This window comes from Protomyctophum parallelum, assembly GCF_964188405.1.
Source record: "Protomyctophum parallelum genome assembly, chromosome: 14".
NCBI lineage: Eukaryota > Metazoa > Chordata > Actinopteri > Myctophiformes > Myctophidae > Protomyctophum > Protomyctophum parallelum.
In genome coordinates this window covers 15,510,870-15,525,885 of record NC_139709.1, presented here as the reverse complement: position 1 = coordinate 15,525,885, position 15,016 = coordinate 15,510,870, and positions in this window count along the sequence as shown.

Below are 15,016 nucleotides of genomic sequence, written 5' to 3'. Positions count from 1 at the left end.
GCTCACCCACACTCTGGCCAATGGAGAGCGACGTTGCTACGTGGCGGCCATCTTACCTCAAGGCCACATAACATTGTGTCTATGGGGCATGTACTTTTAAATAACCACAACTTGCTCAATTTTCAACCGATTTTCAAACGGTTTGGTTTGCATTTATACGACGTTCATATAAAAAAAAGAAATTAAGCAGATAAGCATCCTGAATCATAGCCACGTTGACAACGTTTGTAATAAATCAACCCGTTTGTAAATCCGTCAAGATTTGAACGAGTTATGACTGTTTTTGTTTGAGCTGCCATTGAACATACTGTACTGTATCCCCGAAGTAATATGGCCGCCGGGTGAACGACGTCAGAAACTCCGCCTTAACCCATCTAGACTTTATATATATCTATGGTGTACCCCCTGTCCATTAGGGTAGAAGGATGTAATACAACTTCATCATAAGGAAAAAGAAGGTATTGTAGGCCTACAGTACATCTATCACTTATAAAGAGGGAGAAATGGAAGATCTATAATAGCACAAAGATCGGATTTAGTGTCAAACTGTAAACAACCATGAAATGTACAACTAGTAGCCTATACTTATACTATATGCCTGCTGGGCTGGACAATAAAACGCTGGACTCTTGACCTCTGCATATATGCAGAGGTCAAGAGTCCAGTGTTTTATTGTCTTGTAGATAGACAGTACAGGTAAATGCACTGAGGGAAAAAACCTAGCTTGCTCCATAACACAAATTAAATTATTTTATTTATTTGTATTATTTTTATTTTTATATCATGTATTTTATTAAATGACTATTAGGTTAAGTCATTTACTGCCGGAGTAAATAACCCACCCCCATTTTTTAACATTTATGACCAGTACGATTGATCCCCCAAGGTTTCTCAGCGCCAACATCCGTTCCCTCCACTGAAAATAGCTTGTCTGGCGAGATACAGGCATTTAGTAAAAATCCGCTATCATGGAAGTGAACGGTGGCTGTTTTGTTTTATCAGGTGATTATGTTTCACTGAGAGTCAATGGCGGTTAAGCCTTCCCTGATGAAGGCTTAACCGCCGAAACGTTGGATTCATTTGTCTTAACCTGCTGCGTCCTAATAAAGTATTGGCACTCTGGCTCTTGGCGTGTGCGGCCACTTTTAGTTTTTTCAAGATTCCCTCTGCAGTTCTCTCCCGTGGGCCGGTACCGCTACAAGGACCTTGGTGTGTGTTAGCAAACTTAGCATTGTGCACAGGGTACAGTAATGTGACAGGAAAGGGGGAGAGAGATGGGGGAAAGACATGTGGCGAAGGCTGCATGTCTCAGGACTCAAACCCACGACACGCCGTCAGGCTGGATTACTGGCCTAGGGGCCTGGACCGCTCAGCCGCGGCCCAGGCCACACAATTTACTCTTCCTCTCTTGTTTGCTTTCCCAGAGAAGTAGCCTATGACACTGCATTAAATCGTACAATCAGAAACACTAAGAGATTGTACCTGCCAGGCAAGTAGACTACAGCTGATGGCCCAAACCCCCACATCTCGCACCCCATGAGACAAAGGCAGACATTTGCATTCCTATGTTGTGAGGGTCGTGCTACCGACTGGACCATTGAGTCCATTCCTATGGGTGAGGGTCGTGCTACCGACTGGACCATTGAGTCCCTGAATGTGCGAGGAGCCAATACGCTGTCAGTGTTTTTCAATGGCAGTTGGGGGTCAGTAGAGATAATCCAATTTGGATAATTAATTATATTAATAAATTGTATCACAGGTGTAAGGTATTTTGCAGTGTAGCCACTAGCCATGAGCCTGTCAACATTATGCATATAACGACTCAAACAAACATAATGTTTCAATGTTATTCCAGATTATCCTTTTTGTTCGTACAACTGATTACAGAGGCAGTAAATATCTATTTCCGTCTTTGCCAATTCAAAATGTATGCAAATGCGTTGCGTTGTCTATACAATTATTTTTGAAGAACCAATCACACTCACAAAAATCCTTTCACTTCATTTGATTGTTCGTGCGCCACGCCACAGCATATTTGCAGGTCAAGTTGCAGCTGACCTGCAATACGATCTGCAACCGACGACCCATGTATAAGCATGTAATTTATCTACTGATTTTTCAGGTCAAAAATCTTGAACGTTGCATTGCATTGATGGACACTTTATTTGTTTTGAGGCAGGATACGATGAGGACACTGTAACTGTAGATCATTGTATACTGTAGCCTAGGTGTGTACATGTATATATATTGTTGTCCTGTATTCACCATGCTAGTAACTGTATAGGTGTGTACATGTATATTGTTGTCCTGAATTGACCATGCTAGTAATTGTTTTTCTTGCCTTTGTACTGCTGCATATGACAGTACTTTCACGCATGACCATTTGTAAGTTTAACAGAGAATGGTGCGAAACGTTCTTTTGGAATCACAGGGTAATACTACTAATAATAATACATTGTATTCATAAGGCGCCTTTCAGGGTACTCAAGATCGCCGTACAAAAATAGTCAATACAGAACACAGTTAAAAGCAAGCAAAAGGTACAGCTTGCAGCAGAGACAACAGAGGTCATCTACACTCTACAGTATATGCCTGTCTAAACAAGTGGGTTTTGAGGTGGGTTTGAAAAATGGTGACAGAGTCCATGTTTCTTAAATCAGGGGGCAGGGAGTTCCAGAGGTGAGGGGCAGAGCGGCTGAAGGCTCTTGACCCCACTTATTGAGTGACACATGGAGTGAGTCATTGAGTCCATTGAGCAGCAGTTTTGTGAGCGAAAATGCGTTGTTGATGCCAGATGATGAGATGAGAATATGGAAATGGAATATAGAATGGCAACAGTAACTCCAATAAACACTTTACTTTATTTGTTTATTTAGACGGGACAATGCATATTAATGGACATGAATACAATGTAAATACACCGGATTTAGCAAAAATGTAAATTTTCCCACAGAAAAACATAAAACAAAACAACCAAACAAGTCTATACTTGCCAGCCCCTAGAGCCCCATTGTGAACCCGGACATGTTGAGTATACCAAGGTTTTATGTTAGAAATGTTGAGTATAGGTCCCCAGCATTTAGAAACCGCTGGATGCTAATTTGCATATGTTGAGCAATTTTCATAGTTGACATATGTGACCATACCATTAACAACCTATAGAAGGAAACTGCCTCCCCCTGGCCAGCCGGGGCGCCTGATGGGGAGGAATGGAACTGGTTGGAATAACGTGTTCCTTCCACGCGCTACATCCAACCAGGGAAACTCCCCCCTGTCAGGTGTAAAGGAGCAACTTGGAGACTCAGGCATGAAGGAAGCATGAGTTCAAGTCCGTTGCTCTCCCCAGGTTGGCGGAGGGTGTGTAGAGCCCAGGATCACATTAGATAATTGACACAGGGGTGAAAAATGGGTTACAAAATCGTGGGATAAAAATTATAAAAACAAACAAAAAAAACCTATAGAAGGCAAAAATTGCAAAATTTCATCATGCTTTATGTAGCATGTGAAACTAGGGGGTTTTCATGTTTCAGTTTTACAAAAAAATAACTCATTGGACTAGAAACGGCCATAGGCACCCAAATGTGCTGACATCACATTTGTGATGACGGCTATGGCCGTTTTTAGCCCAAGGATAGCTCTGGTCCATAGCCTTCTACTGCTTCGATTCTGCCCTGCAGTAAGGCTATGGGACTTTCAGTTTTAAATCTCAAATCGAAATCAGACCAGCCTCTCCTCTTTTGTGGAAATCTCACGAACGTTTGACCTACTCACCAATACAAAGACGGGTTGTGTCAATAGAAAGACTACTTTCCTTAGTGGACGCACTCTGAGCCCCCCACCACACGTATAAACGGTACTTTTTGGCCAAAAAGGGATTTTGTTTCCACCGGAAAAAAATACTGTCTTTCTATTGACACAACCCGTCTTTGTCTAATTTATATTTTTTGTCCCACGATTTTGTAACCCATTTTTCACCCCTGTGTCAATCATCCTGTGATGTGATCCTGGGCTCTACACACCCTCCGCCAACCTAGGGAGAGCAACGGACTTAACTCATGCTTCCTTCATGCTTGAGTGTCCAAGTTGCTCCTTTACACCTGACAGGGGGGAGTTTCCCTGTTTGGACGTAGCGCGTGGAAGGAGCACGTTATTCCAACCAGTTCTTTCCCCTCCATCAGGCGTCCCGGCTGGCCAGGGGGAGGCAGTTTAGAGACCAGGATTACTGCATGTTTTTTTTAGGGTACCTACCCTAGGGGACACGGGGAGAACATGCAAACTCCACACAGAAAGGCCCTTTCGCCAACCCCGCCTTCGGGTATGGGCACTGATGACGCGGAGGAGGAAACACGCCGCCAGCACCCACAGCGCCCCGAGCGGGAATCGAAACCCAGGACCTTCTAGCTGTGAGGCAACAGCACTACCAACTGTGCCACCGTGCCCCCTGACAACCCGTTTTTGTATTGGTGAGTAGGTCAAACGTTTGTGAGATTTCCACAAAAGAGGAGAGGCTGGTCTGATTTTGATTTGAGATTTAAAACTGAATCTTAAAACAATATTTATATAGCAGCATTTTTTATATATTTTTTTAAGTACATATACTGTAGCCTACATATACTGTAGCCTAATTACTTTTGAAAAAAGTAATGCCTTAGGGCCGATTCATACTCCTATTTAGAGCCGAATAAAAGTCGGTTCGGCGCTGTAAAGCCTACAATTTGACGTCATTTGAGGTTCGGGGGGGCGGGTACCGTTCTAAAGTCGGCTCTTCGGTGCTACTGAAAATTTCTGACGAGCCGAAATCATTTCGGCACTACAGCGCCGAAACAGCGGTAAAATAGGAGTATGAATCGGCCCTTAGGCTTAGATTACTTGATTACTCCCTGGAGAAAGTAACACTACTCGTTACATTACTTTTGCGTTACTCCATAAAATCGCCTGAGATACATTGTCACATAATTCGCCACTTAACAAATCTTTATCCTACTATAAATGCTCCACGTCTTTATCTGTCTGTGTGTGTGTGTGTGTGTACGGTTGTAATGCACGTAACTCGAGAACCGTTTAACCCACCGACTTAAACTTCGACACACGCGTTCCACACCCCCACAGGGAGTGCAGTGCCAGGTAGGTATCGAGTCGGTCGGACCCACGGTTCTCCAGAACCACCACAAAAGGCTCTGGTCAGGCTCTGCCAGTGGGCCTATGAGGCCATCTCCTTTCACCTTGGCCAGGCTCTGCCAGTGGGCCTAATGAGGCCAACTCCTTTCACCTGTGCAATTTCCAGCCTCTGCTTCAGCCAATTGAGGCTCAACCAATCAGGCTCTGCCAGTGGGCCAAATCGATTGCCAAGTACACTTTTCAGTTTGCAGTCTTCACACACAGGCACATAGACACAGATCTGGGACACAGGCTGACAGTTCAAACAGGTATGACAACGTATATCATTAGGTTCCCAAGTTGCATCATTCCCAAGTAGGCCGGTGGCCGACTGTGATGGTACAGGTCTATAGTTGCTTACAATACAGCAAACTCCAGTATATCAGCTTCATGTAGTGATTAGTATCATCGGTAACACCTGTGAAGGAAGTAGGGAAGGGACCCAAGTTCTTTCCATAATGGCATGTGTGTATAGAGCCCATTGTCTCTTCAGGAGCTATTGAACCCTACAGATTGAGGTTAAACAAGCTACTTGACACCAAGGAAGATAGCCTACATTTCACAGAAAAGTTGGCTAGGATATCACTTAATTGTTCCCCAGGGGAGAAAATCTTTCTTCCTTCCCAGCAGCAGCAAAAAACTAAAGTGCTCAAAAATAAACTATAATGCAGTCAGCAATAAAACATACAATAGCTGCAGTGATAACAAACACTCGCTCACAAGCACATCCACACTCCCCCCATAAATAATACAACAATAAACTGTGCTCGCAAACACACAGTCTGTACTGTACTGTACTGTACTGTACTGTACTGTACTGTACTGTACTGTACTGTACTGTACTGTACTGTACTGTACTGTACTGTACTGTACTGTACTGTACTGTACTGTACGGTACTGTACTGTACTGTACTGTACTGTACTGTACATGTCAGCATGAGGCCAGTGATGAGAATACAAACAATGCGAACAAAGCACGAAGGTGAGTAGAATTAAGCGACACTGCCATATCTCACATCGTCACCATGCCCATCACATGTCACCTGCCCACAAACACACAGACGCACGCATGCACAAACACAAGCCACTTTTTGCACTCTCTCTATTTTTTTAATCTTTATGGTTTCATTATTATCCATGCTGCTGCACTGTCTGAGGGAAGCCAAACTAAAATAGGTTTTACAGTATACTCTCATGTACCTACACAAGATGAAACAATAAAGCACAACCTTGAACCTGCTTGCAAGCGTTGCAACGATTTGCGTGTGCAATTCAGTAGAATATACCCTGGTGGTTTTTAACCTTTTCAATATCAAGACCATTATTTATTCGGCACTTGAGCCACGGACCAGGGAGCACTATTTGATATTTAGCCGCAGATGTAGCCACAGATTTTGTTGTCGTTGGATAACATTTTATTTTTGAGCACTTGAGACCCACGGTTCTCCAGAACTGCCAGTGGGCCTAATGAGGCCAACTCCTTTCACCTGGGCCAGGCTCTGCCAGTGGACCTAATGAGGCCATTAACTCCTTTCACCTGTGCAATTTCCAGCCTCTGCCTCAGCCAATTGAGGCTCAATCAATCAGGCTCTGGCAGTGGGCCGAATTGATTGCCAAGTACACTTTTCAGTTTGCAGTCTTCACACACAGGAACATAGACACAGATCTCCATGTGGGACACCGGCTAACAGGATTGATTGAATAGTTTATTGAACATAAATGTTAAAACAGCAACAGAGTACATTCAAACACTCAGTTCAAAAGGGATAGCACCAAAAAACGTCCTTGCGGTCAGGTCATTCCATGCCTGGGTGGCTGTGTTGTAGAAGGAGAATTTACCCATGTTTGTTTTTAAGTGCTACCAGATCATTGTTCACGCTCCCTCTAGTATTGTGGCTGTGGGTGTCACTCACTTTTTTGAGGTATAGTTATAGTCATTAAGGTCCGATATGCAAATATTTTAATGGTAACGTTTCCAGTCACCAGGTATCTTCCAGTGTTGCCAACTTAGCGGATTTGTTGCCATATTTAGCTTCTTTCCAGTCTTCCAGACCCCCCTAGCGACTGAATTAGGGAAAAGCTTCTGGAGAGAAATCTAGCTACTTTTTTTGGTGAATTGGGGACAAATCGTGTTGACAGTCGCCAGAGATAAAACCCTTCCTTTTTCTTCATTTTCCCTCTCTCAGCCTCAAATCCGCTAAGTTGGCAACACTAAAGTGCTCGGCGCGTCTGGCTTCCTCGGCTCGGTTATGTGCACAGAGCAAGGAAATGGTGTTCTGGGCTTCGTACGTGTGTATCCCACCCCTAGCGACTTCTAGAGACTTTCCGAAGAGCCACTAGCTATACTTCCGTTACTTCCGAGTTGGCAACAATGGTCTCTTCCTCAGACCTTCACAAGAGTCTATCCATCTATTCAGGACAGGTGTCATAATTTAGGCCAAGCATATCAGTCAACTGTGAAACGCGTCAAGATGAAAGTGACCAGTGACCTCTCTGGCGTGTATAAGAGAAAAGGAGCAGCAGGACACAGGAGATCCCAGAGATTATGCATGAAAGGCTGCCAAAGAGACAAAGAGTTGGATGGATAACCAGTCCAGTGTACAGAGGTGTTCCCTCTGACCATTATGACAGTTTAAAAAAGAGCAGTCATCCATTCATTGTGAACACAACACTTCTATATCTCACCTCTCAAATGCTGTTGTTCATTGTCATGTGATACAATACATGAACAATGTATTGTACACATTCTGAGTTGCAATCTCTCCATCCTATACTTGCATCAGTTGCGTGTTTCATGCTTACTGCAAGGCCCCTGCAAGACCCCTGCATTTTCTCACGGGGATCAAGAAAGATCTTGTCTTTTACATATACATAATCTCAAACAAAGACAAACTAATTTCATTATCCACCCTCTCCCATGGCTATTCACATAGGGCCATATCAGGTCAGTCAGTCTCCTTATGCAAATCACATGTTTTTCTTGAGGGGCGCTAGCCCCTCCTATGTCCAGCTTTTGGTGTATGTGCACAAACCTTGTCTCACACAAACATTAAATTCCCATTGACAATGAATGGACAGTTTTACGTCATAGTGTCTATTTTACGATGATAAGACTTCACACGGGTGTGATTTGTTTTTACATCCAGAGACCGATAAATAAAACAATGATTTATGTGATAAATGACATCTTGTGTAGTCCGGAGCATCTGAAGTAATTAAATGACAAAGGGGTAGTAACTGGCAGTTTTTTGTGATCTTTCATATTAATTATTGTTATTTATTTAAATAATAATGTGTTGCAATCAATTACCGTACAACAATCTTCACAAAAATCAGGGCATTGTCCGAGAAATGAATGTGATCTAAACAAAATCATGCTGCACAACATTGTGTATGTGTGTGTGTGTGTGTGTGTGTGTGTGTGTGTGTGTGTGTGTGTGTGTGTGTGTGTGTGTGTGTGTGTGTGTGCGTGCGTGCGTGCGTGCGTGCGTGAGGGGGGGGGGGGGGGGGGTGACAGTACAGTACACGTCCTCTTTGGGGACGTCCTGATTGGCTGGTCAGAAGGGGCACAGCCTCTAAAAGTATCAGAAGAGGTAGCAGCATCCATTCATGGATCTAACTTATTGAACAGCTGACAGTCATCATGGACAAGCAGTGGATAGCATGTCTCTCTGCCATACTTCTGACTGTGGCACAGGTAATCATGTGGATTTGTTTGGTTGCTTTTCTGCTTTTTAATTTCATAAAAATATTTCTACAGTTGTTTTTACTAAGAAATAACATTTGATTTTGCCTTGATATATTTTCTCATCTCTGCTTCTTTCCAGATTCAGTATGCCTTAGCCACAGGTGAGTGTTATTTTGTATTGACACACACACACACACACACACACACACACACACACACACACACACACACACACACCTTTGTTTTCATATGTGATGCGTTCTCTGGTTCTGTTAAAGTGAACAATTAAGTAATTATCAGTCCCCATGAGAGGACTATAGCTACATCAGATAATTGTCAGAAGTCAATGTAACACTTTCCTGACTATAAAGAATACTGTGTAACAAAAGCTTGGATCTTCAAACAAGCTCGAAACTCGGCACGAAACGAACTTATCGATCTGCTACTTTTGATATTTTTGAATTTGAATCCTGAAAAGTAGATAAAAAAGAATCCTGCACACTGTCTTCACTTGAGTTTAGATTTATTGAGCAACGTTTCGGTCGTCAGACCTTCATCAGGCATTGATGCCTGATGAAGGTCTGACGACCGAACGTTGCAATCTATACCTAAGACAGGGCAGGTTCTTTTTTCTCTACTTCTCAGTTCCAGTTATCCAACGCACCTGTCCATTGTAGGTGTGCAGAAAGACTTTTTCTTATAGAATCCTGAAAAGTAAAACAGTTTTGGACATATGAGGTTATAAACCCCAGTTAAGTTCCAATTTTCCAATTTCATTCGGATTTGAACCTCGGATCACACATGGGAAACCTAGCACTCCCTAAAAGGGGGGTCACTGCGTGGCTCTGCCATCAGCCAGAGGGGCACCAATTAACAAAGCTCTCTTAAACATAAGTAACTTCAAGGAGTGTCTACATCTCCAGATGAAACCACAGCCGGATACTAAGAGCTTTGAGTGGACCCCCAGAGGAAACCTTGGGAACTAAACAGAGGTCATTGCCATGTTGGCTTGTGGTGGACAATTTTGTCCAATTTTAAATGTATTATTTATACAATAATATTACCAGAATTGAAACACATAAATAAACAGCCCTGATTGACCATAACAGGTCTGTAACTCTGAGTCCTTTGAGAACTACAGTACTTGTAGTACTTATAATATATGCCATAGTCGTAGTAAAGCAGTGCCATACTGTACATATTCTGAAGAAAACTTGGAGACTTGACATTCAGTAATTGGGTATTAAGATCAAATTAAGAACCTCATAATGGTGTGTAAAGCTGAATAAAAAATTTGCCACATTTGTCTGTGTAAAAACATATTGATGTTGACAGTTGTGTGTTAACCCATTCTGACCTGAGATCAGATTCATACGAGGTTTCCGCCGGACACACACTGGTCTGATGAACCCATTCTGACCTGAGATCAGATTCTAAAAATGTCAGTCGTTCTTAAATTTTTCATATCATATGAGCTTGATGATGCCGACACCAAAATGGGTGCCCGTTCAGAATGGGTTAAAAGAGCCCAAACCATGGTGCATTGAAGTTGCTCTTGTGAAGGGAAGGCGTTTCCTTTATTTTTTTCTCTATTACATGTGCACTTATGTTATAGTTAATAATTTACTAATTTATCTTTTCCAGGTTGTGTTATTACTTCAATAACATCTCCCTCTGCATCGTCACTGCAAATTGCATGGGACCCTACGACTGATGCAACAAATTATTTATTGGACCTCCGAGTTGTCAACTCAACAAGCAGCGCTCCAGTTGTGGTGTATTCTTCTTGGCCCAACAGAATGGTCCAGGGGCTGAGATGCGGTCTATTGTATGAAGTCACACTGAAGGCTTTCAGATCTCACACATCGTTATTGTGTCAGAGCACACAAAGCTCATGGACAGGTACAATTAACAGCCACAAATCACATTGAATGAAAAAGGAGAAGTTGCTGCACAACTGAATAACTATAAATCGTTGGTATTACTTTCCTACAGTGCCGGCCGCATCCCAATTTAACCTTTCCGAAGCCATTTCCAGTACCTCCATAAAGTTTGAATGGACCACGGTGAAAGCGGATGAGTATTTTGTTGTTGGGACGGACTATATGACCACAGTGCAGATCTTCAACCAGAGCTTCACAACCACCAGTGGACAGGTGGATGGTCTGACTCCATCCACAACCTACAAATGCTATGTTTACTCCTCTAATAAAGGAGGCATGGGAGCCAGGAGTGGATCTAAGATCATCACAACATGTATGTCAGCATCAGAGTTTTAATGACATGAATGAATAGTGAATGAATCATTTATGTATTGTAGTTGTAAGTTACTAGAATATACCAATGTGTTTGTTCACAGCTGGGTTTTGTAAATGCACAGATATAACAGTCCATATTCTTTCCTCACAGTGGTACAGCCACCAACAGCTGTGAATTTTATGCCAACGTCAAAAAGCACAGCCACAGTCACATGGGCTGCTGTGAGCAATGTCCTGAAGTATCAGGTGACCCTTAGTGACAACGATGACTCCAGCATCGCCCAGATCGTCCAAAGAATTTCAGCTACAACTATGGACATCACTGATCTGCAGCCTTGCTCCAATTATACAGTCGGCGTGTCATCAGTCAACAACTTCCTTGTGGCTGGCGAGCCTACTAACATCTCACACACAACCAGCAGTGAGTATTATTCATCGTTTAATAAACTATTTTTAGAATCAACCATTCAATATGTTGACCACATTACTGCAGCGCAATGGATCCTAGTGTTCAGCTAAATTAACAGTAGATTTGACTGTATCACAGTGGCATACGCCATCTCCATCGTCTCTTCCCCTTCCTACAACAAATATTAAGCACCGTTTATGTGTGCCATACATTACATATTTTAAGGTCCAACTAAAAAGAGGTTTCTCTAGTTTTCTTGGGTGTCCTTGTATTTTAGGTCAAAACTAGTTAATATTTTTCTCTTCTGTTTTGTACCCTTTTTTAATGTTTATACGTGCCTTTCCTTTGTAATGTTGCTTGTTTTATGTATGAGGACTATGGATGTGAATTTAAAATTTGCATTCTTGCTAAATCCGGTGTATTTCCACTACATTTTGTATGTAATATTCATTAATATGCACTGTCCAGTCCAAATAAATGTTTCTCTTTCTCTCCAAGTCATAAACAAAGTGAGTTCGATCTCAATGAACTACGACTGTACTGCGAGCACTGTGACGGTGACATGGGGTGCAGTGTTTGGGGCTAACTCATACAAGGCCACGGTCATCGACGGCACGGCCACAGAACTCAACTGCACCTCCGCCTCCACTAGCTGTACCATCAGCAGTCTGAAGTGTGGTGAGAGGTACCAGGTCCGCGTCACAGCCATCTCCGACGACTGCCAGAGCGTCTCCAACACCTCCACCTTCTTCGACACAGGTGCGTGTGCACATCACATGGAACTGTAGCAGGTTCATTCACGCTTTGTTCTCAGTCACCTGCCTCACTCCGTACATCTCTATACCTGTCAGTCACACATGTGCATGTGTCCAGTGGTGTGAATTAAGTACATTTACTGTACTTAAGTACAATTTTGAGGTATTTGTACTATTTCCAATTTCCAATAATTTTACTTCTACCCCACTACATCTCAGAGGTACTACATTGTACTTTATACTTCACTACGATTATTTGAAAACTTTAGTTGGCCTTTGTAGATTTAGATTATTATTACAAAATATACAAGTTAAAATTAAGTAAAACATCTGAGTACTTTTTCCACCACTGCTCGGTGTCTCTTACACATGGTTACTGTAAACATGTCTCGTCAAGTCAGTCCATTGAGAGCCTATAGCCCTGCTCGGGTTCCTCTAGTGGTGTCCTGTGCTGTCTTCCCATTCTTAGCAGCGGAACACGCCCGTCATTTGCCATCACGAGCTGAACTAGAGTTCACACCAGAAGACAAACATTCATTTGAGTGTGTGTTACCTAGACATGAATACAAGAGAAGCGTATGTTTTTTACGCTTGAGACAAAGAAATGTAAGCACACAGAGCCAGCTCTTTGTAGGGTTAGATAACTCTGGGTCGGACAAAGGTTTCAGTGATAAAAATAGTCTCAGTTGGTTTGGTGGTCTGGTGTTGAAGGTATACTTTACTCCTCAAGATTTACACTGGTCTGGATACTGTAGCTTATTTGTCATCAGTGGATTTTGTACATAATCATTTGGTCGTATTTTCTATATTGACATTGGAGAGCCCTGCCATGGACTAGAACTCGATCATTTAGGAATAAAGAAAATAAATAAAAATAAAATAGATTTTGGTGAATACTTTTACTAAATAATTTGGTGCACCAATAGTGCAAGCTAACAGTATTAACCGTTCAACTCTACACCATTTCATGTGGACCAACATCTAATCTTATATGCTCAACAGACATGTGAACAGGTTTTCACTATTCATCAATCATCAGTCATCATCACAGTGACATATTTAGACTCAAGAAGGCCCCTAGGCCAATTACCTTTTAGTAATACTCAAGTAAAGTACAAATCCATCGGAATCTGTACTTAAGTACATTTACTCAGTTACTGTCCACCTCTGCATGTAATTCAGTACAGGTTTATATGTATTGGATCTTCTAATTTTGTATCTTCAGGATCTACCTATATGAGCGGTTAGGTTCATTATGTCTATTATCATGTCCATGTAACAAAAGTGCAGTATAGGCTCTAGTCTGCTTCCGGGGGTTTGTGATCTCAGAGTTGGCCATGCTTGCGTCGACTGTTCTGGAGCTTCACAGGAGCTGAGCCACACTGCCAAACCTCATTGCAATAAATGGATTTCATCTTGTCAAGTGGTTGACTGAACTGCCATACATTGTTCCTATAACTAACTAATCTGTCTCTTCCCCATGCTCTGTAGTTCCATGTGCGCCTGCTAGCGCCTCAGCATTCCGGGAGTGTGCCAGTAACGTGGTGGTCTTCAGCTGGGAGGCCACCCACAACACCATCCACTACTTGGCCACGTCTGTGAACAGCGATGGGCTGGAAGTTCAATGCAGGACCACCGACACGTCATGCTACTTCACAGACACTCGCTGTGGTCTGTCCTACAACTACACTGTGTACGCCATCAGTACAGAGTGTAACAGTGAAGTCAGCCCCCCTACAATAGTACACTCCTGTGAGTACTAATTCAAAGGTTTGGTGAACAGATACAAAGTTAATTCATTATTAGCAAGTCATCAAAATCTCTATTACTTATTATCCTGACAGAAGGATGTTACAGATGAACTAGGAAAATGTATGTGTATACAGTATGTTGCATTATGCTGAAGTGCCTAATTGTCCATTATTGTCCCTCCTCCCCCTCTCTCTTCTAGCTCCATGTAGACCAACAAATGTGATGACGTTGTCAGACTGCCAGTCTGACAATCTGACCACAAGCTGGGATTTTGCATCCAGTTCCCAATCCTACCTGGTGGAGGTTTATGGGAACAACGGAGACGTATATCACTGTACCAGTAACAATGACAGCTGCGTTGTGGCTGGAGTTCCATGTGGTGAACACCTCAGTGTGTGGGTCACTGCCATTTCCGGTGAATGCGCCAGCAGGGTGCTGGGACAAGTGGCCTTGACCGGTAGGCACTGGGAAATATGACAATACTCAATACACACTCAATACAATACTGACAATAATGTATGGGTTCAGAGACATTTGGTGGGCATCATCTACATTTCAGACGTTACTGCTATATTATGATGATGAATACTTCTCTTCTCTCCGTTCCAGCACCCTGTACTCCCACCAACGTGTATGTAGCGGTAGACTGCAACCCAAATTCTGCATTCGTTAACTGGACATCGAACAACGGAGCTGTGTTCTACATTGCTACAGCTCAGCACGCCAACGGCATGGTGCACCACTGCACGTCTCAATCAATACAAACAAATTGTATCATCGAGGGCCTTGACTGTGGCCAGGATTACACTAGCAGTGTCATCGCAGCTAACCTTGAGTGCAACAGCACTATCTCTGAACTGGTGGCATTTACAACAGGTTAGAGTTAGACCTTTGCCTTCATCACATTCTCCAAAAACCTTGACATCATACCATGTCAAAACAATCTAAAAACATTTGTATTTTATCCATCCAACAGACATTACGTACCCATTCATAC